The sequence below is a fragment of the Bubalus kerabau genome, chromosome 4 (genome assembly GCF_029407905.1).
Source record: "Bubalus kerabau isolate K-KA32 ecotype Philippines breed swamp buffalo chromosome 4, PCC_UOA_SB_1v2, whole genome shotgun sequence".
Taxonomy (NCBI): domain Eukaryota; kingdom Metazoa; phylum Chordata; class Mammalia; order Artiodactyla; family Bovidae; genus Bubalus; species Bubalus kerabau.
This window is the reverse complement of record NC_073627.1, coordinates 9,962,100-9,984,374: the sequence shown is the minus strand read 5'-3', so window position 1 is coordinate 9,984,374 and position 22,275 is coordinate 9,962,100. Positions and strand designations below refer to the sequence as shown.

The 22,275-nt window shown below is 55.4% G+C and overlaps 1 long non-coding RNA gene across 1 annotated transcript; it reads right to left on the bottom strand.

Annotated features, from left to right (window-relative positions):
• Positions 1-12,633: 12,633 nt before the first annotated feature.
• On the bottom strand, positions 12,634-21,993 carry LOC129651127 (uncharacterized). The gene is made up of 5 exons (XR_008714018.1): positions 21,844-21,993; positions 20,107-20,185; positions 18,609-18,759; positions 13,882-13,965; positions 12,634-12,991 (listed from the first exon to the last, which is right to left on the bottom strand). It is a non-coding gene; the product is annotated as an uncharacterized LOC129651127 (long non-coding RNA).
• Between the last annotated feature and the right edge of the window lie 282 nt (positions 21,994-22,275).

Below are 22,275 nucleotides of genomic sequence, written 5' to 3'. Positions count from 1 at the left end.
TGATGGTCTGTCCACACTCCCCCGTCCCTGCCCTGGGGGCACCTGCCCATCACAGCAGGACCTCCGGGGCCCTTTCAGGACCTGGGCCAGGAAGGGTCACCTGAAGGTTGGATCAGGCCGCCGAGGTCAGCTGGCCTCTCGACAGCATTTCTGAGAGGAAACAAGCACAGACCTGCTTAACCCGTGGAGGAGGGAACACAGAGGGGGCTTTAGTCCACCATCCTCCCACTCAGGCTGGCTCCTCACCTCCCTGATCAGCCTGGGTGGTGTGGGGAAGCCACACGACCCCCTCCTGGGGCAGCTTCTGCCTCAGGACCCTTTGTCCTGGCTCTGAGAGGAGAGGGAGCCCTAGCTTCATCTTATGTATCTTCCAACTGTCTGCCACGGCCCGCCCCTCTCCTGTTTGCCTGTCTGGACCATGGGGCCCAATGAACTGAGCCCAGGTCCCTTCCAGCCTGATCCTCTGGGTTTCAGAGCAAGGGTTCTCAGAGTGGCCCTGGGCCTCCAGCTGCAAGAGCACCTTAGGGGATTGTTAAGATTCCCAGGCCCTGTTCCTGATCTTGGGGCTGGAATAGCTGGGCATGGGATCTGGAAATCAGTGTGCCTACCGACCCCCTTGAGTGAGCCCTGCAGGCGCCCATGACAAGATGCCTCAGTGAAGGACCCAGGATGGAAGCAATGGAGGTTTAGGCAGGCAGTGCAGGGAGGAAGAGAGTGAGAAAGTGAAAGTGTTAGTCTCTCACTCGTGTCCGACTCTTTGTGACCCCATGGACTGTAGCCCACCAGGCTCCTTGTTCATGGAATTCTCCAGGCAAAAATACTAGAGTGGGTTGCCATTTCCTCCTCCAGGGGATCTTCCTGACCCAGGGATCAATCCTCTCTTATTAATTGGAGAGGAGCCTCAGCTTCTCCTGCAGGATGCATCCACGCTCATCAGAGACTGGAGGGCAAAACAGAGAAGGAGAGGGCCGGAGCTGGTGCCCACCCCCTTCCCATCCCTTCCCTATGCAGCCCCTCCCCCAGGCTGACCCCTTCCCTAAATGGAGACATCACTCTGCACAGCCCAGAGGAGGCACAACCCTCCTCCTAACTGAGATGCAAATCTCTGAGCCCCACGGACTGAGCTTGGCTGGGGTTCTGGGGGAGCCACGAGGGCGGGATGAGGAGGCTGCCCCAACAAGGGGGAGGTGCCCAGCCTGTGTCGGCTGGTTCCTCTCCACTCCACCAGGGCTGGCACATGTCAGGATACTGGCTCCTGATCTTGGCAAAGGGAAATGAAGTTGCTGCCCCTGAGCTAATTAAGGAGGGAGGCAGGCCGGCGGGTGGGAGTTGGCAAGCAGAGTGGTTGCAGTTGCCAAGTGTCCAACACACTGCCCACGTGCCAGTTCGGGGCAGGAGATGGGGGGAGAGCAGTGGGAGGTTGGGGAGTGGGAATTCTCCTTGAGCAAAGCCAGCTGTTTGGAGGGCAGTTCACTCACTCTCCCCTTGCCTGCACTTGTCAACTCAGCAGACCGGGCTTCTGTCCCCATAGCTGGCACACCCCAGGTACTTCCCGGAGGAAGGGGACCCAGGCCCCCTGCTAGAAGCTCCTGACACGTGAGAACAGCCCCCAGAGCTGTCCTTCCAGTGCAGAAACCTCTGGTCACATGTAGCTATTTAAAATCAGCTGCAATGAGAAAATGTACAAATGTGGTTCCTCTGCTGCTCTAGCTACATTTCAAATGTTTGATAGCCACAAGCGGCCAGTGGCTACCATCCTGGACGGTGCAGATATGGGACCTTGCCTACATCAGTGAACATTCTGTTGGCTAAGCTTCAGCAGCTGGCGCACCTCGTACCTGCAGCGATCATCCTAACGATTGTTTTCATTGCAGCCTAAATCCGTGTACGTTATTCTTAAGGAAATTTAGGAAAAGAAATGAACACACACCCTGCACTGAGACTGCCAATCAATGTAGACTTAATTACTGAGCCCCCGCGCTGTATGTATCAGGTGTGGTGCAGAGACTCAGGGTTGCCGAGCAGAAGGAGACGGTCCCCCACCCTCGAGGAGCAGGGAGCAGAGACGTGCACGGTGACCATGTCACCATTGCTTCTGTGAGGCCAGGGCTGTGCTGGAGGGACGTGCAGAAATCTGTGGGGGGTTCAGATTCGCTTAGCCGAACCTGGGGTTCAGAGTCAGACTTCTGGACTTTTGAGGTGTTTTGAGGCTCTGCTCTGCTTCCTGGAAGGTTCCTGAGAAGATCATCACGAATGCTGTGTGGGGCTGTGTCACGGCTTGTGCTGCAGAAAGACCCACCTTGAGCTTCCCATTTAAAGTTTCCTTCTCCCAGCGTAACCTCTCCAGCGCGTTGTCATTCTCGACCACAGCAGCCACATAGAAATGACCCCCACCCCTGCGTGTCCCGCCCACACTCTGGCTTCCGCACGCTGGACCCTTACTCAGGCAATGGTGTTGGGTTCCCCTCCACTTGGCTATGCCACCAGCATCTCACACTCCGCATGCATCCCGCCTTCCCATCTCGGCTCAGCCTGCAATGGAGCATCCCCCCTTCCACCACTGTACCCTGCATCCGCGGTCGCGGTCACGGTCTCGGGATCCTGTGAGCCCTCTGAGGGCAGGACACTGTGCCCCCTCTGTGTGTTTCTTGGGTTATTCTGGTTCTCAACACACAGCAGAGGTTCCAGAAATGTCTCTTAAATAAGTGACTCTCCCCAGATCGTGAATGACAGACAACGGTTGGACGACAAGTGACCCAATTGTATAGGAATGAAAAAAAAACAACGAACCTGATAATATTCCTGTGGTCAGCCCTCTATACCAGAAGTTGGGCTACTTCATTAAAGGGACAAATAATATTTTAGAATTTGTGAACATAGCCTCTGCTGCAACTCTTCAATTCTGTGTTCATAGCATGAAAACAGGCGTGGACTATAGACACTGTGCACCAACAAACATTTATAGAAACAGGCAGGGTTGGATGCGGGCTGCAGGCCACAGTGTGCCCTGCCCTGCCCTAAACGAAGCGCGGCTGGGCTTGAGAACATAGTTACTGGTGCTCTTCTGCCACTAAGTCGTGTTCCACTCTTTTGCAACCCCATGGACTGCAGCCCACCAGGCTCCACTGTCCATGGGATTCTCCAGGCAAGAATACTGGAGTGGGCTGCCATTTTTTTCTCCAAGGGACCTTCCCGACCCAGGGATCGAATCTGTGTCTCCCGAATGGTCAGGTGGATTCTAGGAGGAAAGCATTTGTCAAGTGGGGTCTGTCCTTTTATGACTTATGGTCCCAACAGAAACACTGTGTGTGTGGCATTCCTTTGTATGTATGTACGCACACATATGCTCAAAAAGTTGCTTAGCCTCCCTGGGCCTCATTTCAGCATCTGTTAAGGAAATGATCGGTGTGTGGGTTTATTCCCGCTCCCCAAGCAATGCTTGTTTTTGTCTTCTGTTCTTTTCCAGCACGTTCTCCACTCCCTGCCCGCCGCTCTCATCATGCTCCCGGGTGCCGTCAGTACCGTGCGCAGAGCCCAAGGACGGCAGGGCTGGGGGACTGTCCTCATGTAAAGATGAGAAAGCAGAGGCTCGGGGGTGGCAGGCAGGCGGGCAGGGGTCGGGTGGAGGCGGGGCTGGCCTCCCCCAGGCCGTGTCTTGCCACAGGAAGCTGGAAACCCTGGACCCCTGTCCAGGGTCCATCTCCTTGACTCACAGAGCTGTGGGACTGGGAAGTGAGAAATTACCCTGCAGTAGGTAAAGTATTCAAAATAAGGAATGGGTTTCCAGCTTCCTGTGGCAAGACACGGCCTTGGGGAGGCCAGACCCGCCTCCACCCGACCCCTGCCCGCCTGCCCCCCACCCCCGAGCCTCTGCTTTCTCATCTTTAAATGAGGACAGCCCCCCAGTCCTGCCTCCAGCCTCCCTGGGACTTGAGGTCTGCTGCCATGAATGCGTTTTGTAAACAGCTCAGGGCTGGACACATGTAAGGAATTAGAGGGTTATTTTTCTGAATTCTGGACCTAGCAGCTAGGCCCTAAGATATGAAGTAATGCTTTGTGGGTTTGTTTGTTTTTTTCTTTTTTAGCAGAAAGGAGGCTGGAAAGGGTGAAAGGAAGTGGCGGGACCGGAGGCAAAAAGGGCAGTGAAGAAAAGACGAGACTTTGACTTGAGATTTTTATCATAAGATGGAGCCGCTTGCACAGAGTTCTGGCTGCCCTCGGTGGGTGCTCCCACCCCATCCCTGGCCTCCTCTGCTTCGCTCTGTTCTTTCCATTGTTCTAGAGCCAGAGACACTGCTCCTTGCAGGATGCTGCTTCCCCTCCCCCTCAGAAGGTAGGGACCAGGGGTGAGACGCACTAGGGGGCCTGAGCGATGGAAAGACTGGGGAGGGGTTGCCAGCCTGTGCCAAGCATGCAGTGGAATCACCGTGTTCATTTTTTAAAAGTCAAATCCCTCATCGTTGCGCTCCCCCAGCACCCCCAGAGCCCCTCTATTATCCTTAGGCCATTTGGTAGTTGTTGCTATGGAGACCACAAGCAAAATGGCATGCAAATCAACACAAGCAATAACAGCAGGAAAGGGCAGGGAGAAGCTGGCGTGGGGCGGGTGGGGGAGGGCCCGGGAAATGCTTCCACCTGCACCCCTCGGGGCTGGAGGAAGAAGAGGCTTGTGGAGGGTCTGGGCAAGGGTCAAGGAGGCTCCAGCCTAGACTCCAGTAGGAGAAGGACTCTGAGGCTGCAAAGATGTCTCGCAGGTGGCCAATTGGCCGGGGAAAATGCAACGAGGGACTCGTTCCCCCCCGCCCAGCCTCAAGCCCTGACAAGGCAGACAGAGGGAGAGCCAGCTTTGGGGGAAGGCGCCCGCACCAGGTGAGGCCCTCCTGACAGAGAGACTCCTGGCTTATTGCCACTTTGGGATGAGCCAGGAAGATCTGCCCTCTAAACCCAGGTCCAAACTCGACCTTAGCCAGACCCCTCCACTCCCTGCCTTTGGAAACTGTGCTCTGCCTTGTCCCCCGGCATCTGACTGTGCAGAGAGGCAATCGAACAGCTCAGTTTTCGAGAGGAGAGACCACAGTCCCCAAGAATAGAAATATGTGAGTCCGAGGCTTCTTGATTGAAATAAGCACTGACTCTGTGGAATGGAGATTTGGGAAGATTCTCCTTTTCCTAGAGGTTTCCCAATCCAGGCTGATCAAAGTCACAGTAAATGCGCTCCAACTGGCTGCACAAATGCGGGGCCCCAGGACGCTGGGCTCAGAAGCCACAGAGCGAAAGGGCAGAGCCCTGTGGATTCCAGGTCTAGCCTGAGTATGGGAACAAGCACTCGTGGTGTTCTCAGGGTCATTTTGTGAAGCAGAGATTAGCACTCGGTGTGGGACCACCATCTGAACTTCAACCAAGCAGCCAAGGCTTCTAAAGAGAACACACGGCCTGCAGAAGTCACTGGAACCTGAGCTGGGAAGGGCCTGCCGCAGGGCTCCGCGCTCGCCCCCACCCCCGCGCCCCCTCCCTCATCCTGCGTCTTACTCAGTTCTGCTCTCCTGGTCTCTGCTCTCAAGCCTTTCATTTGATATCTTGCCAAACGGATGTGGGGCTGCTGTCGCTGGCTTCAAGCTCGAGCTGCCAAGAGGCCCCTGCTTTTCCTCTGGGGGCGTCATCTCCCTCTCAGCGCCTCTGGGTGCCCACCTCCCCCCACAGAAGACAAAGAGACCAGTTCTGTGTCCCCTGCCCTGGGACAGAGGGCCAGGGGGTAGACATGTCCAGACAATCTCCCAGGACCATGACCCCTGAACAGGGGACTCCGGATGGACAGGAATCCAGTGACATCCTTCTTGGCGTGCAGTAACCTCTGCTACCAGTACCCCGACTCTGTGAGCACCCTTCACCCGCCAGAGCCTTCCCATGGGTCTCTCTTGCTTCCATTGGCCTGGGGAGCCTCCTGTGTCTGCAGCCAAGGACTCTTCTACAGGAGGCCCCAGCAGCCGCATGTGTGCACCCTCAATACCACACGTGGGCCTGAGACCTGCTGATGTCTTCAGAGGCGCAGAGGAGATCTGAGGGGAGCGAGGAGAAATGCCGAACCTCAGGGCCAGAGCAGCGTAGCCCTGATGGGGTCCAGGGCCTCGCTTAGTCCCACTTCTTCCTTTCATGGCAAGAAACGGACCTGCCAAGGGCACATGGCTGCTGTCCAACCAAAGTCAAGACTGCGCTCAGGAGACCAGTTTTCCTGATGCTTTGAGGTTCCAGAGATGGAGTTCCTTGCCCCTTAAGCTCGCCCAAGCAGAAGGGGCTCCCTGAATTCCCTTGCTGTCACGGCATGTCCCTAGGGGTGGGGGGTGGGCTTCACTTTGCCCCAGGCACGCTGTTTCAGCTCTGGTTTCTCTTCCCCTTCCCCTAGGATTTCTGCTCCCAGGCTGCCTGCAAAGTCTGTGCTGGAATCCAGGTGAAATGTGACATTGAGCAGGTCCCTCCGGCTACCTGCACACACCTGCAGGCCCCCCAGGGGGACGGAGGAGCGGCCAGGGAGCTGAGCTGGGCTGCAGGAAGGCAGTGGGATGGTTACTGGGGTCACAGGGTAAGAAGTCCCCAATGAGGATGGGGAAGGCAGACAATCAGAGAGGTCTCTTCCCACTCAGCTGGAAAAGGCCATAGGGAGCATCCCTGCTCCAGTGGCTTTCCAAGGGGTGATGGCCGAGTTCCTTCCCTCCCCCACCTTATTAAGTTCAGCTTCCTGTGTGTTCCCACTTCCACCTGCTGCCTCCTCTAGGAACCCCATCAACCTTCTTCTCTCATCCAACTCAGTGATGCTCCTTCCTGCTTCTCTGTCTCCTGTTCCCTTTCTGCAAATGTGCACATCTGCATCCCACCTTGCTGAAACCCTTGACCGACGCTGGACCTCACCCAGACCTCCTCCCTCTTTTCTTTCCCAGGCTGAATAAAACAGAGAGGATGAGGGAGGGGACATATGTGTACCTATGGCTGATCCATGTTGATGTATGGCAGAAACCAGCAGAATATTGTAATTGTCCTTCAGTTAAAAATAAATAAATTTTAAAAAGAGAAAAAACAGAGAGGTCACCTGCATTGGGTGTTCCAGATCACAGCCATCAGTGAAAGGGAAGCCAGTCTCACCCTCTGGAATCCACAGCTTTGACTGTCTGGCCTCAGGGTGACCAAGGCACAGGAGAGGTCATGAGTGGGCAAGGCCGGGTAGGAGGTGAAGATGAACTTGACCTTGACCTTGAGGAGGGCTCCAGGAAGCCTTGGGAACTCCATTGGTTTGGTCAGGCCAACTGGTGAGAGCCGTAATCAAGGACAGAAAGGGTGGGACGATCTTTTTAGCATCTCAGTCACCCAGCAACCCGTGCTCCCCACTCAGATGTGTTGGATGCTGTGACTGGCACCCACGGTCTGGAGGGCTGGTTTGTCTGGGTTACTTGGAACAAGCCACTGAGCTTGATGGGGTCCCTTCCTCTGGGACTTTCAGACCTTGTGTCCCTGTTTGCCTTAATGATGGTCAATGAAGGAGGCTGGGAAGTGAGGAATGGCCCCTGAAACACTGGTTCATCAGAAGGGGAATTCTAACTGGGTGGGATGAGGTGGCTGGGCAGTGCGGTGGTTAAAGCACCGCCTGGGAACTAAAGCTCTGGGGGTCAGATTCCTGAACCTCAGATTCACCAGTCTGACGAGCAGGGATTGGGGCTCACTCTGTTGCCAGTTTCTTGGCAACCTGGGCACTCCCTTCCAGTGGGTCTAAGGGCTCCCCAACATTGAGGACATTCAGCATCCCTGTAGGGCTTCCCAGGTGGCTCAGTGGTAAAGAACCCGCCTGCCAACGCAGGAGACCTAAGAGATACAGGTTTGATCCCTGGGTCGGGAAGATCCCCTGGAGGAGGAAATGGCATCCCACTCCAGTATCCTTGCCTGGAGAATCCCATGGACAGAGGAGCCTGGCAGGCTGCAGTCCATGGGGTGGCACAGAGTCGGACACAACTGAAGCGACTTAGCACCCAGGTTACTGGGCCAACCGATGCACAGTATCCAGCAGTGACACCCAGACTGACAGCTCCCGGGTAGACACGGAGCTGGAGAGCTGAGCTGGCGACCCGCCAGCAGCTGTGGAGGCTCCTTGCTGATAAAGACGGGGCAGGGGTTCTCGGAGGCATGTGCGAGCTTCTCCAAAGGGAGAGAGGCCCACCGGGCTCAGCCTGCACAATTCTCCAGAGACGGGAGCACAAAGCTGCCCTCAGCCCATGCTATTGCTTTCTGGGCAAGTGACCCAAAGCTTGGACCACGTGTGCCAAAAACAGCCAAAGTAGTGGCGTCTGACAAGTCAAAACAGTTCTATTTCCAAATTAAGTCACCCAGGCTGGCCGCTGATGTGCCTTCCTTGGGGTCAGGGGTGGGGCAGGTGGCCAGTTTCGACACTTGTGAAACGTGAACAGTGCGTAGAGCCCCAGGAAACGCTGCCCAGCAACAGTGGCAGGGCCCGAGGTCACAAGCCGCAGATTTGCCATATTCTATTCCTTGAATTAGGAATGGACAACAGGATTCCAGAATCATGAGCCTGGTCCTCGCGGGTAGGCACTGCATTTTTGCCCAACAGAGAAGGACACGGAGACCAAGCAGTGGTCATTTGCCCAAATCGTGGAGCGGTTACCTGGTGGGGGTGGCAGGAGCTTGGGTCCGGTTAGGATGAAAGGGATAAAAGCCCCAGGTCTTGCCTTTCCTTGCTTTCTTGTTCATAGTACTTTTCCTCCAGGACTGGATCATGAGAAGAGGGAACTCTGGGTGTGCACAATGGGTATCTCTAGCGTTATTTTCTATAATGAGGGACACTGGGTCTCAGGGGGTTGCATTTCAACTCACACGTTTATTCATAACCCACACAAACTGGACCCCACACACAGCAGGGAGTGTTGGAGGTGTTAGCGGCAACCTCGCCTGCCACGGGGCCTGGCATGGCCAAAAGTGTGCATTATTACTCGTCTACCTTGCCTGGGGTTACACGATTCATTAAGGGAGATTTTGGCTTCAAATGCAGAGTGATCCAGAGTCTTTCCTTGACGTCATTCTTTCCCTAATGAATCAGGTTGTGAATTTACAGTTTTATGTAAAGTTCATGCTTTTTTGCACAGATTATCCCCTCAAATCCTTACGATGCCTCTGCGAGGCACACACAGCGGATGTCTGCATCCCCCTTTATAGATGAGGAAGCGAGAAGGGAACGAACCTTGCAGGAAGTCCCACGTGAATGAGTGAGGCTGCAGGACGGGCCTCAAATCCAGGGCTGCCTCTTCTGCTTCTGAGCCAATGTTTCCGGTTATTGCTGTCCTAACCCTCACTGCCTCCCCTGCATGGATGCCATATTTTGAAAAGTGTTGCCAACAAAATTGAATAAATTAAGGAAGTGGAAATGTGTTCCCCAATTTTTATTAATAAAAGACATATGTACCTGCCAATTACAGCCCTCGCTCCCTGTCCAGCCCCCAGGCAGAAGCCAAGACTTGAGAGTTTTGACTTTGCAGGGGAGGTTTGCCTCTGGTCATTCAACATCCAAGGAGTCTGTGCACCTACTAAGGGCCAGGCACTGTCAGAGGTACTTGAGATACGTCAGGAAACAAAGCCAAGATCCCTCATTTATGTTACAGTGGATGGAGGGGAGACAGCATGAAGAAATATGATAAATATGCATATGTTGGTGGTGTTAGAAAATGATAAAGGGTCTAGAGGCATATTGAGCAAAGTAAGGGGGGCCTGGGAGTGGGGAGGGAGCAAGTTTAAAATAAGGGTTCAGGACAGATCTGCAAAGACCCCTGGACCTGGAGGCGGGGCAGAGATGGGAGAGAGCTCTGATTGGCCAGCAGCTAGCCGGAGATGTGGCTTGCTAAGGCAGTGTGGACAGAGCGTGGGTTAGTAGAAAGACCCGGGTCTGAATCCCAGCTTTGCCCCTCATTGGTTGGACATGTCCCCTAACCTCAATCACTGTTGCCCAATCTATAAAGTGGGATTGTAATATCCTCCACATGCCCTCATGCCCAGGACAGGACTTGGAATGTTGCAGGGGCTCAACAAAGGCTGGATGTTCACCAGAGCCTGTGGCATCAGATGGCGACTGAGTCCAAAGAAAACCGGCAGCTCATTGAACATGTGCAGGCTGATCAAAGGGACTTCCTGTTTTTTTTTTTTTTTTTTCCCCAATGTCTTATTATTATCCAGAGGCTATTGTGGGCTGAATTATCTCTCCCCCAGATTCGTATGTTCAAGTTCTAATCCCCAGGGCCTCAGCTCATATTTGGAAAGGCTGTCTTTAAAAAGAGGATGCAGTTGAAATGAGGTCATACGGATGGACCTTAATCCCACACGAGTGGTGACCTTATAAGAAGAGATTGGGAAACAGACACACGCAGAGGGACGGCCATGAGAGGACATGGAGAAGACGCGGTCTGCAAGCCAACGGCAGAGGCTCAGAAGAAACCTCTGCTGCCTCCAGGACTGAGGGCGATTGTTCCTGGGTTTAAGCTGCCTGTGGTGCTTTGTTACTGCAGCCGCAGGCCCCTGATGCTCACACTCAGAACATGTACTCCTGTTTCCACCTGGGCAAAACCCCACATGCAAGCGGCACCTTGTTCCTGATTCCCTGCACTTAACGTGCCCCAGACAAGGCCCGCCTGCTCTCATCTTGGTGCTGCTCTGTGAGTGGGAGGCATTCGGGCCAGCTGCTCCAGAGCTGCACCATCAGCCTGGCACAGCCAAGCAAATTACCCAAAATCAGAAAGAAAAGGACTTGGAAACCGCCCCCGCCAGCGTTTGGAGTCATCCATCAGGCACTTCCCCTTCTGTAAAACTCCCCTGAGATCTAACATCGGAGCTGAAACCATACACCCACACAGAGCCAACCACCTCCTCCCCCAGCTCCCGGCAAGGCAGGTATGGGCTCAGCCCCTTCCTTGAGCTCACCCACCTATTCCCACCAGCCCCGACAGAGCTCAGGTTCGACCCAGATACAGAGGTTTGACCCGTGCCGGCCGTCTCCCGGCCTGTGCATCACAGCCAGGTCTGTCCCGTCCTGCAAGGGCCCAGAGCCCAGGCCTGCAAGCAGGGAAGGGGGTCTCCAAAGGCAGACCTCACCACCCCCTATGGAGCTAACGCCATCCTTGGCATTCAGCCGATGGACCCAGCTCACTGGGCAAGCGCAGATGAAAGCGCCTGCTGCTGGCTAATTACATTTATTTACGGAGCCCAGGAAAGGTGGGAGGCAGCATCTGAGGAAAGGTTGAATTAATAAGGCAGGAGGCAGAAGCAGCCCGTGGATATGTGTTTTTCATTAGAGGCACAGTTGACTGGCCGTGCTTCTCTTGGCTGCAGGAAGAAGAAGAGGGGAGAGCGGAGGAGGTTGGCTGAGGATTGGAGGAGAGGGGGGGACCTGGAGATGGAAACCAGGGGCCAGGAGGTGGGCCCAAAGATGGAGGCAGGAGAGAGAGGTGGGAGGAGAGAAGGCGGGAGAGGGCAGGGCGGCTGGGAGCCTGGGGCCAGCGTGAGGAAAGGGGTTGGAAAAGCCTGTGTATCCCTTTCGGGAGCCACTGGAAAACTCTGATCAGCTCCTGGAGACTTCTGTTGCAGGCAGCTCCTTCAGAAAGAAGCCCAGGCCAAAGACTGAGGCTACGGCCTCACCATCTCCCTCTCGCCTCCTGGTATCCCAAGAGCCCTGTGGCCCCGGGGAGGGTCGCTTGCATCCCAGCCTGGGGAAGGCCCTGGGGAGGTCAAGGCTGAGCCAGGAGTCCCCCCAGCCTGGATACAACTGGCAGCCTTGGATTTGGGGGGCATTGATATAGCTCTGTGACGCAAAGACAACTCTCCCCGCCTCTTCCACGAACCTCTGCCTAGCTGGCCCCAGATCACAGCTGCTCTGGGTACGTGTCCCTCTGTCCCTCCCCAGATCTCTGGGGACAAGCCACCTCGATCCAAGGGGAGGGGGGTTCCTGGACTTGTACATCCCAGAAGGAGGAACAGTGGAGATTTCAACACTCAAGGACACAAGTAACTCCACACTCCTCCCCCAGCCTCTTGCTACACATGCACACAGGACCATCTACACAGATGCACATACAAACACACCCATGCACACACAAGCACACATATGCACGTGCGCACATGTACACACAGGTGTGCACACACACTCCAGAAAAACTGAAAAGCACAAAGCCAGCAGACCCTTTGTCAATCTGTTGCACGATGTGTGTTTCCCCACCCTCAGCCACCAGGGCTCCTTGGCTCCTGCCAACAGAGGTGTCTGTGGTTTGGACAAGGCTGAGTCCCTGCATCTGAATTCTCCTGTCCAAGTCCATCTGCTGGGAGGGAACCTCCAGGCCCACAGACAGCGTTTGTTCAATAAATGCCCACTGGTAGCCAGCTGCTCGCCCAGTCCTGTGACCGGCCTGGGGACACAGGGCAACTGGCCCAGCCTTCTCCCCGGGACCTGCCAGCAGAGGACCAGGGCTCTCCACACAGCCCTCACTGGGGACCCTGCCTGGGGAAGGCCACGTACTAACTCAGACCCCCAGCACCTGAAGGTGGGATTGGGGCCATTTTGTCATTAGAATTCCCGGGGGCTCTGGCTCAAAATACAGACTCCCAAACCCTGGCCCGAGGCTGATGCAGCAGGTCTGGGGTGGCTGTGGGCTCCTGGAGTCCTAGAAGGCAGAAGTCTACAGAGTAGGATGAGAAATGACATCCCCGGGTTGCCCTGCTGACCACAGAGATGCTGAGAGGTGGAGGGACCTGAGATCCGTGCGGCGTTCCACGGATTGGGTTGGAGGCCTCGAAACATAGCCTCTTGCTGTGACCACTGGCCTGCAGAGAAGTCCACCTGAGTGCCCCCAACTGTTCACTGCAGCCTGTGGGAGAGGAAATTGTGCCCTCTGCTTCTCCAGGTCTGAATCTCTCAGCTTCTCTCTCTGGGTGTTTCTATGCAAGGGCTACCTTGATTCTGCCGGAGCAAAAGCAAATTGCAAAAAGTGAAAAAGAAAAACCCGTTGAAGCACACTGCCTCTCACAGATGCACAGACTGCTGTCTGCAGCCTCTGGGCTCCAGGAGGGCAGGCTGCCTCCTCAGGCTGCCCCTAGCTCCTGGGCTGGAGGAAATTGCTCAACACACCAGCAGCCTCCCCTGTCACCCGCAGATCCCCAGAGACCCCATCCCAGAGCATCAGAAGTCACACTGGATGCCCTGCTTCTCTCTTGGGCCCTTGGTTCAGTATGCAGCAGCCTGGTGCTGGCTTCTGTGTGCAAGGGGCTTGAGGGTGGGCACCCGGGGGCTGTGGAGCTGAGAACCGCTGCTGGGAGCATCTGTTCCCATGCACTGGCTGACTCATCACAGCTGCAGTGACCCTCCAGTGGGCTCCTGGTGCATGCCAGCCATCGTCCCCTGGGTTTATGGAAAGCATCTCACGGAAGACTCACAAATGCCTCAGTATGTAAGGAACTCTGAGGAAACCCAATTTACAGACGAGGAATAACACACAGAGATGTTAAGCAGCTTCCCTAAAGCCATACAGCCTGTGGCTTCAGTCTAAGTGCTTTGCTTGCAGACCTTGTGTTCTTTGTTCTTTTTGTCAGGCTCCCCTGTCTAGTGTCTCCCCCCACCGAAGGCCACAACCGACTGGCAGGATTTTACCTTGAATTTAGATTTTCTGATGCAATGAAGCTATTCCTGGGAAAGCATATTAGCCATGATCACTTTAGAAGGGAGGGTTTAGGAATGAGGAACTCTGATCCAAATGGTAGTTTGCAGCTTAGGACACAGCAGGTGTGGCCTAGACAGGTGCGTGGGTGATAGGCAATGAGAAAATTGAGAGCCTTGAACCCAAATATACTCACCAATTCCTGCTTTTGCCTGTTCTCTAGGTATATTATTTTTGCTTTAGAATGACTTTTACTGGTTCTGGCTGCAAGGAAGATCAACTATAAAGAAAAAAGTAAAGTCATAACCAAATAATCTACCTAACTAGAGAAAACCATCATGATCATCTTAGCAAACTGCTTCTCTCAGAGTTCTGGAGGCCAGAAGACTGAAACCAAGGTGTCAGCGGGGCTGCATTGCCCCTGAAGGCTCCTGAGCAGGACGCTTACTCCTCTCTTCCAGATTCTTTTTTTTTTTTTAACCGATCTGGCTGCTTCGGGTCTTAGTTTTGGCATGTGGGATCTCCATTGTGTCATGTGGAATCTTTTATTAGTTGCCCTGCAGCACATGGGATCTCAGTTGCCCGACAAGGGATCGAACCTGCGTCCCCTGCATTGCAAGGCAGATTCTTAACCACCAGGCTACCAGGGAAGTTCCTCTCTTCGAGATTCTGGTGATGCAGGTGTTCTTGGCTTGCAGCCGCATCACTCCAGTCTCTGGCTCTGACCTCACATGGCCTTATTCCCTGAGTCTCAGAACCTCAGACTTGCCTTTCTCTTATAAGGACACTTGTCATTGGGTTTAGGGATGAACCAGGAAGAAGGGAATAAGGGTAACTCCAAGGCTTTTAGTGGCAGCAGATTGCTAGGTGAAGAAGAGGTTAAGTTTAATTTTGACCTTGAATTTGAGATGCCATACATGTGGACATATTGAGTAGGTAGGTGGACATAAGAGTCTGGGGTTTGGGGGAGAGGTATAGAATGAAACAAAAGTCTCACTAAGTGTGAGCACTGCCCCCTGCCCTGTAGCCAGGCTTAGGGGAAAGTGGGTTTCAGGGAAAACTTAATACTGTTCTCAATTTGTAGGGAAAACCAGGTGATGATTGTCAGCCTACTGGGCCTGAAACTTCTCAGGGTCTTATCCTGAGAGGCGTGGCCAGGTGCTCTCCAGGAAGATGTGGGCTACCCGGGGCGGAGGAGAGATGGGGCGATCTCTGGAGCTCCCACAGCACACACTGGCTTGTGCACACTCAGATCCTGGCACACACACCCTCATGTCCACTGTGAACACCCTACGTGGGGTCCCTCCCTTCCTTTGTCCTCTCTGCCTGGCAGGGAACAGGCCAGCTCCATCTCCTCTGCAGACTTCCCCAGCAGACCCGGGCTCGGCTTATCCTGCATGCCCGCCGCACTCTGCTGCCTAGCTGCATTTCCACATTGGCTACCAGCTGCCCAGAGCTCATTCTGTTCATCCCCAGTCCAGCGACTAGCCCAGTGCCTACCTGGCCCCCGCAGTCATTTAGTCAGGATCTGTGGAAATAAGCACACCTGTATTTCCAGAGGCCACTAGCCAAGAGTGAACTGGAGACAGGTGAAAAAGCACAGAGACCCCAGAAGCCCCAGCTGACAGAGTAAGGGCTGATATTTATCAGGAAACGTGACAGATGTGCGGTGAGAACCAGGATATGTCAGTCCTCTCGGTCGCAATTAGCCGCTGCTCTCCTCTCCCGGAGAGGCTGCCGAGGACGGGCTCACGTTCACCACGGGATGTCCATCCACCTCTGCACCTTCCCCAGGAGGAACAACAGCCTGGAGACCCTGGACATCGGCAGGGACGATGATCCTTAGGAACGAGGTTGCCTGTGGTTCATCTCATGGACCACCAATTATGGCCACTTCCCAAACCCAGGGAGCCCTTAGTTCCTGGGGCAGTGGAGGCCCTCAGAAGTCCTGGAAGTCTCCTGTGGCCAAGTGCGGCGAGGGGCAGTTACTTGGGGCTGAAGCGGGGACACTGCGCCCTCACTGGGGCTGCTCTAACCCAGTGCCACTCATTTTTCCTGGGTGGCAGCTGCAGCCTCTGAGCTCTGTGTGGTTCCCAGAAGCCAAGTTCCTAAGATCAGATGTGGCTGACCTGGAGAGGCCATTCTGGGGTTCATCCCAACCACACACACACACGTACACACACCCAAACACACATGCCTATGTACCCACACATGTACACGTGTGTGCACACAAACACGTACACACATGAACATATATGCACACACAAACACATGCACAGACACATGCATGTGTGCACACACACATACAGATGCATACCTGGGGAGGGCAGAGAGAAGCAGACCGGCCCCAGAGGGGAGAGTGGCAGCAGGCTGTCCCCCCTCGGTTACAGACTGCTCCGCCCCATCCCGGACTCGGCGGTGCCGCAGATGTGGCCGCTTCAATTACGTGGCGGGCGGGCTGCGTGGGCTCTGCAGCTCACCAGCCCTCGGGGGAGCCGAGGCCCCGTGGTTTGCAGCGAGGTGTGGAGAATGGAGAGGGCTCGGCAGTGTTAATGACAGCAGCCTGCACTCCCCGAGCAGCGCGAGCGAACTCGATCGCTCTTTAATTATCTGGAATTAGAGTCCTGTCCTCGCTCTCTTTATGTGCTGGTGGAGGAAATCGGGGCATCCATTAATTACCTGATCCATATGTAAAGTGTCACACATAATTTTTCCAGAGCCAAAGGGTTCTTGCTCCCAGACCAGCATCATCTCTTAATAATGACGTGAAGTGAAGGGAAAGAGGACCCTGGACTCTGCAAGAGGACCCCCAAGCCTGGATCCTGCCAAGGCTGGGTGACAGCCAAGCTGAGGGCTTCACCAGGATCCCTGGGCACCAGACCCCGGTGGGCTGGGGCTCTTCTGCAGCGGAAAAGGATGAAAGGTCCAGAGATGGAATTAAGAGTTTGATAAAGGGCCATTCTCCATCTATCAGTCTGTTAAGTAGAGAAATGAATGAAAATGAAAAGCAGAACATGAAATAAGTTTAAGCTACAGCCCGAGGGATGTGGGTTAGAGAAGAAGTCTCCAGTGGGAGGGGGCAGTGCAGACATGCTCAGCTATCCCTGGGAGCAGGGTATTTCACACGGTTTGGGGAGATGTCCCCTTTTGGAGGGAATTTCTATTCTGGAGAACAGAAAATCACCAGGACGACAGCTAAGAGACTAAATAATAGAGAGGTCACGTCCCTATGAATAGCATTAGAAACATGTCCTGGGGGCATCAGAGTAGGGGATGGGGGGAGAGACAGAAATGGAGAGACACATGCACACACAGAGAGGCTTGTTTCAGGCAGAACCATCAGTCTGTAACCACTGACCAGTTTCCAGTGGCCTAGCCACACTTCCCAGGTGGCCTCTTGAAGTGCTTAACAGCTTTGAACCTGGGCTCTAGAAGGGTTAAAGTGATGCAGGAAAAGGCAAAGGCTTGTCTCCTCTGAGCAGAGCTCATCACGCCCCCAACCAGGTTTCTTTCTGGGTGGACAGAGGGGGCTGTTTTTATGCTGATTCTGGAGATGATGACTACCTGGGAGATGGAGTTAGAGCAGAAGTTGGGGTGAGAGGCCCCTGCAGCCTGCAGAGCCCTCTCCTGCATATCACCTCGTTCTACCCCTTTCTCACAGTTAGCCCATGAGCAGGTCCTATCCTTACCCCCCATTTTGCAGAAGAGGAGACTGAGGCCCAGGGCCACACCTTAAGTAGGTGACTGGTCCAGGCGCCCTGACTCAAGCCTTGCCCTTCCTCCAAGGCCACACTGAAAGTAAAAGTGTTAGTCATGTCTGACTCTTTGCAAGACTATGGGCAGTAGCCTGCCAGGCTCCCCTGTCCATGGGATTCTCCAGGCAAGAATACTGGAGTGGATAACCATTCCCATCTTCAGGGGATCTTCCCGACCCAGGATCAAACCCAGGTTTCTTGTGTTGCAGGCAGATTCTTTACTGTTTGAGCCACCTGCCACTCACCAAAGGAGTCCTGAGCATCCCCCACGTGTGCAGGAGGCATAACACCGGGTCATTTACAACACCCATGCCCTGCGTGTCCTGGTTTCCTGCAACCGGTGCCTCATGAGGAGGGGGTCCACCAGTGCCCCACAGCTGGAGTTCCAGCCCATTTAAAGGGAGATTTCCTGGACTGTTTGCGTCCACAGTTGCCCCTCCTGTCTCTTGAGCATGCCCCTCCCTAGTCCCCAGGGACTAGAGGAGAAAAAGAAACAGCTGCTTCTTCTCTTCCAATGCTTCCCAGCCCCTCCTGTTGTGCAGAGAAGAGGTGAAGGGCAAGGATGAGGTGCTAGAAGCCCCCCACTCTGGAGCGGAGCAGGCACCTGCCAGGTATAGGGCCCTCTGCCACTGGCCCCGAGATCAGTGCTTGGCTTGATGCTGGGCTGGGGTCATCAGAGTCTCCAGAGCACTTGTTAGAACACAGACTCACCCCCAATGCAGGGTTTATCTCAGTGGGTCCAGGGTGGGCCCAAGAGCTGCCCCAGTGCCCCTGGGGCCACGCCAGGTCTGGGAACAGAGGCGATGACCCTCGGTGCCCTGCCTCCCCAGGACATCCCCCCTCCACGCCCAGGACACCCCCCTCCCAACTCCAGAAGCCTCTTCCTGCTTGGCCTCAACCCCTCCAGTGTGATTTAGAAACTCTATTTTCTTCTCCTCTAGTTTCCCAGGTCTTGGGAGTGACTCAGCCCATGGCCAGAGCAGCTAGTGTAAAACCGAGAAAATCTTTCTAGGGGAAACATGCTCTAGGTGGCTGGCCACCCTGGGCCGGGCAATGAGGTTCCCTGTCTGGCCCACTAGGACATCCCCACTTCCTGGACAGAGCTGCCTGGTCACCCACCAGCCTTCCCTCACACCCCTCTCCCACTCCGTTCCACCCCAACCCCTACCTGGCTCTGATGCTCTCCTGAGCACCCTCTCTGCACCCCCAGCTGTCTGGGAGTCAGGCTTCTGGCACGCTGCAGGACGAACCACAGCCATTCTGCCTTGGATGGGTTGGGAAGACCGCCTGGTAGATTCCAATCTTAGCTGGACCTGAAGCTTAGACAATTTGGGAATGGGAGGAACTTTAAGAAAAAGAATGCCAAGACACAAACGAGGAGAAGGGGACTAGCCCTATGACAGCGAAGGGTCTGGACTTTGGTGTCCTGGCAGGGGTACTCTGCTCAGGCTCAGGGACACCAGGGACGCCTGGCACAGGCAGGCACGCAAGTGGGTCCAGTCCCCGTCCGACCTGGCAGCAAGGTGGTCCCGCCCGCCGCCCGTCCCTGTGCCTGCAGCCCCACAGTGTGCCGTAGCTGGCACTTTCAGAGGTCTGACACCTGCATGAGGGGGCCCAGTCTGACCCCATGGCTCTCTGCCTCCCACCAGCTCTGTTTCCCAGACCCTGTCATCATTGAGCCCAAAGCTGCACATACACCCCTCCCCTGTGCCCAGACGCCTGGACCCCCAGGCTGGGGAAGCTGGCAGCCCTGCGGCATCCCGGATCACCTTCCTCAAACCCCAGCCCTTCCCTGAAACCACCTGCTCTTTGGGGTTGAACCTGAACCCATAGGGAGGGAGAGAGGGAGGGAGGTTTCTTCTCACTGCCTCTCTCTCCTTTCCTCTCAGAAAGCTCTCCACCCTCTTCCTCCCCCCTCCCCTGCTTTTTCCCCTCCATTACATCCTCCTTACATCTCCTGGAAGAAAAAACAATTCTCTGGTGCCACCTAATCCCCCCTCCCAACAGTTTAAGACCATTCTATTAAATTATGTAATCACAAGCATCTCTTTGTTCCGTCTTCAACAGCCGCCTGTTCGCTCCAAAGCTCTCAAGCCCAAGGTCACAGGCCCCTCCACTCGGCAAATCTCTCCCATCGCTGAATTCTGACAAATCCCCGCATCCTCCAGCCCTTTGTTGTATATTCTTTGTTTGAAATATGGCACGCTGCGGTGCCAGCCTCTCCACCTTTGCATATTAAATCGTGGCCACGCCGCTTCCCGCTTCCCCTGGAAGGGAAGGCGAGGCTGGGCCTCCCCTCTGCCTGGCTGCGGTGGGAGAGTCCACGCCCCCCTCCCCAGCCTTCCCCCTCCCCTCCCCCTCCCCCCTTCGCTCAGCCAACCCTGGCGCTCCCACGGTGGTGGAGGGTGGGTATCATCCTTTGTTCCCGGCTGCCTGCCGGTCCTGATCACCTTCCTTGAAGAGCATTTGTCACTTGGTCTTAATAACTTGATGAAATCAAAAGGCAACATTGCATTTGTCCCCCCCCACCCCAGGTGAGGGCAGGTGGGTAAACGGGGATGGAGGAAGGCTCCACAAGGGGGCACTGAGCCAGTTGCACGGGGTGAGGAGGGGGCCTCACCTCCCTCTGCCCTCTGGACCCTGCCAAGCAACACCCCCCCACACACCTGCTGGGCCCATTCCTGTTGTTGGGACACACAGGGGTGCCCCATCCACCCTGGGGGACCACGGCTCTGCCTCCATCTCCTGCAGCAGTGGGTTGAAGTGTTGTTCAGTCATTCAGTCATGTCCGACTCTTTGCAATTCCATGGACTGCAGCCTGCCAGGCTTCCCTGTCCTTCACCATCTCCTGGAGCTTGCTCAAACTCATGTCCGTTGAGTCGGTGATGCCATCCAACCATCTCATCCTCTGTCATCCTCTTCTCCTCCTGCCCTCAATCTTTCTCAGCATCAGGGTGGCACAAATTCAGGTCCATCCAGAACCTGAGTCTGTGACCTTCTTTAGAAGAAGGGTCTTTGCAGAAGTAATTTAGGTAAAGGTGGGGATGGAATTATCCTGAATTCGGGGTGAGCCCTAAATCCAGAGGGAAATAGACAAGGAGAAAACCCAGAGACACGGAGAAGAGGGCTACAACTGAGGTCACACTGGGTGACGATGCAGCCACAAGCCAAGGGACACCAAAGACTGCTGTGACCAACAGAAGCTAGGAGACCTTGAAGGACACCTCGCCCTCGGAGCCTCCAGAAAGAACCAGCCCCCAAGGCACCTGAGTTTTGGATGTCTGCCCGCCAGGACGCCGGGACTGTGAGAGAGTCTGTCTGTGTTGTTTTAAACCTCCCAGCACATGGTGCTTTGTTTTGGCGGCCCCAGACACCAACCCAGCCTCCTCCCTTCCTGCAGGGAGCCTGGCATGGGCAGACAAGACCAGGAAGTGTGAATGCTGGGGGTCTGGGCACGAAAGGGCTCAAGTCTAGGCCCTGCGGGCCTCCTCTGCACCTGATTCCTGGGCAGAGAAAGGACAGATGCTTCCAGGGCACTGTAGTCTTCTCTGCCTTCCACTTCCCTCCCCGGTGGGAGAGTGGCCAGGGTGGGCGAGGGCCCAGGGCTGGGGCTGCCCGCCTCTCCCAGGATGCCTGTCGGTGGACTCTCTGTTCCACTGCCTCTCCACGCAGGCCTGGGACGCGCCCCGACGTAGCAGAGGACTTTTTCCTCCTCTCATAAGGGCCTTGGACCAAATGAAGCCAGAGTGGGAATCACTGGTCATTTCTGTTGCTGCCTTAAGTGCCCACATCACTGACCAGAAGCTAGTCTATTCAAGGCTTGACCAAGGAGCCCTGGGATGCACCCCACCCTACCCTAACACCAGGCAAGGCCCCTGAGAAATTAACAGGTGCTGGACTGCTCTCGGAGGGCCTGAGGGCTCAGGGGCCCTGAGATGGTGAGGTCTGCTGCTGGGGGTGGAAGGGAGCTGGGAGGGAGGTGTCACTAGGAGCTGCTGGCTCTGAGCCATGAGGAGGGAGTCAGAGTGGGTCCCCAGAGAAGCGGGTGCCAGGATGGAGTCAAACCTGCAGGAGCTCTGTTGGGGGTCGTGCCTTGGAAGGGTAACAGGAGGGAGCAGGAGGAGGGCTGGACCCTGAGAAGGAAGAGGCTGGAGGAAGGCGGGGAGGCCAGAGCAAAGACAGGCAGCCATGCTGCCGTGGCAGGAAGGGGGTGCTCAGGCGCCCCCCATGTGGCTGCCACCAGAGTCAGGAGAGGAGAGACTGTGTGGGCGGGCAGCCCCGCCTCCTGCCCCCAGGCTCCCTCACAGCCAAGGCTTGTGCCTCCCTCCCCAGCATCCTGCTTCTGGACCCCACCCATTTCCAGATGCCTGCATCCTCCCCTCCCCCGCTCCTCCCCACCTCACCTTTTCCAAACACGTCTCATTTCTAAGGCTTTTTCTCCTCCAGCCTCACTGGTAATTTCTCCTCCTCATTTCCCCTAATTTTGCAATGGGAGCTCAGCAGGGAAGCCAGCAGCTCTGATTCTTTTGGCTTTTCCCTGAGAGGCAAGAGCAGAGGGTAGGAGGTTGTTTTCTCTTGCTTCCTACGTCTTTCTTCCCAGCCGGGTGAGCCCCTCCCTGACCCTCTGAAGGCACCAGGTTCCACTCACAAAACTGCGGAAGGCCAGACCCCCAGCTCCTCCTACACTGGCAGCTGAGGCTAACAACTCCTTCCCCTCTGCCCTGAGGCTTGCTTCACTCCATGATGCCTGGGGCTGGATCTGCAGAGTGAGCTCCCACCTCCCTGTTCCTCCCCCCCTGCCTGCCTGCCCCCACCTCTTCCTTCCTTGGTCCTCC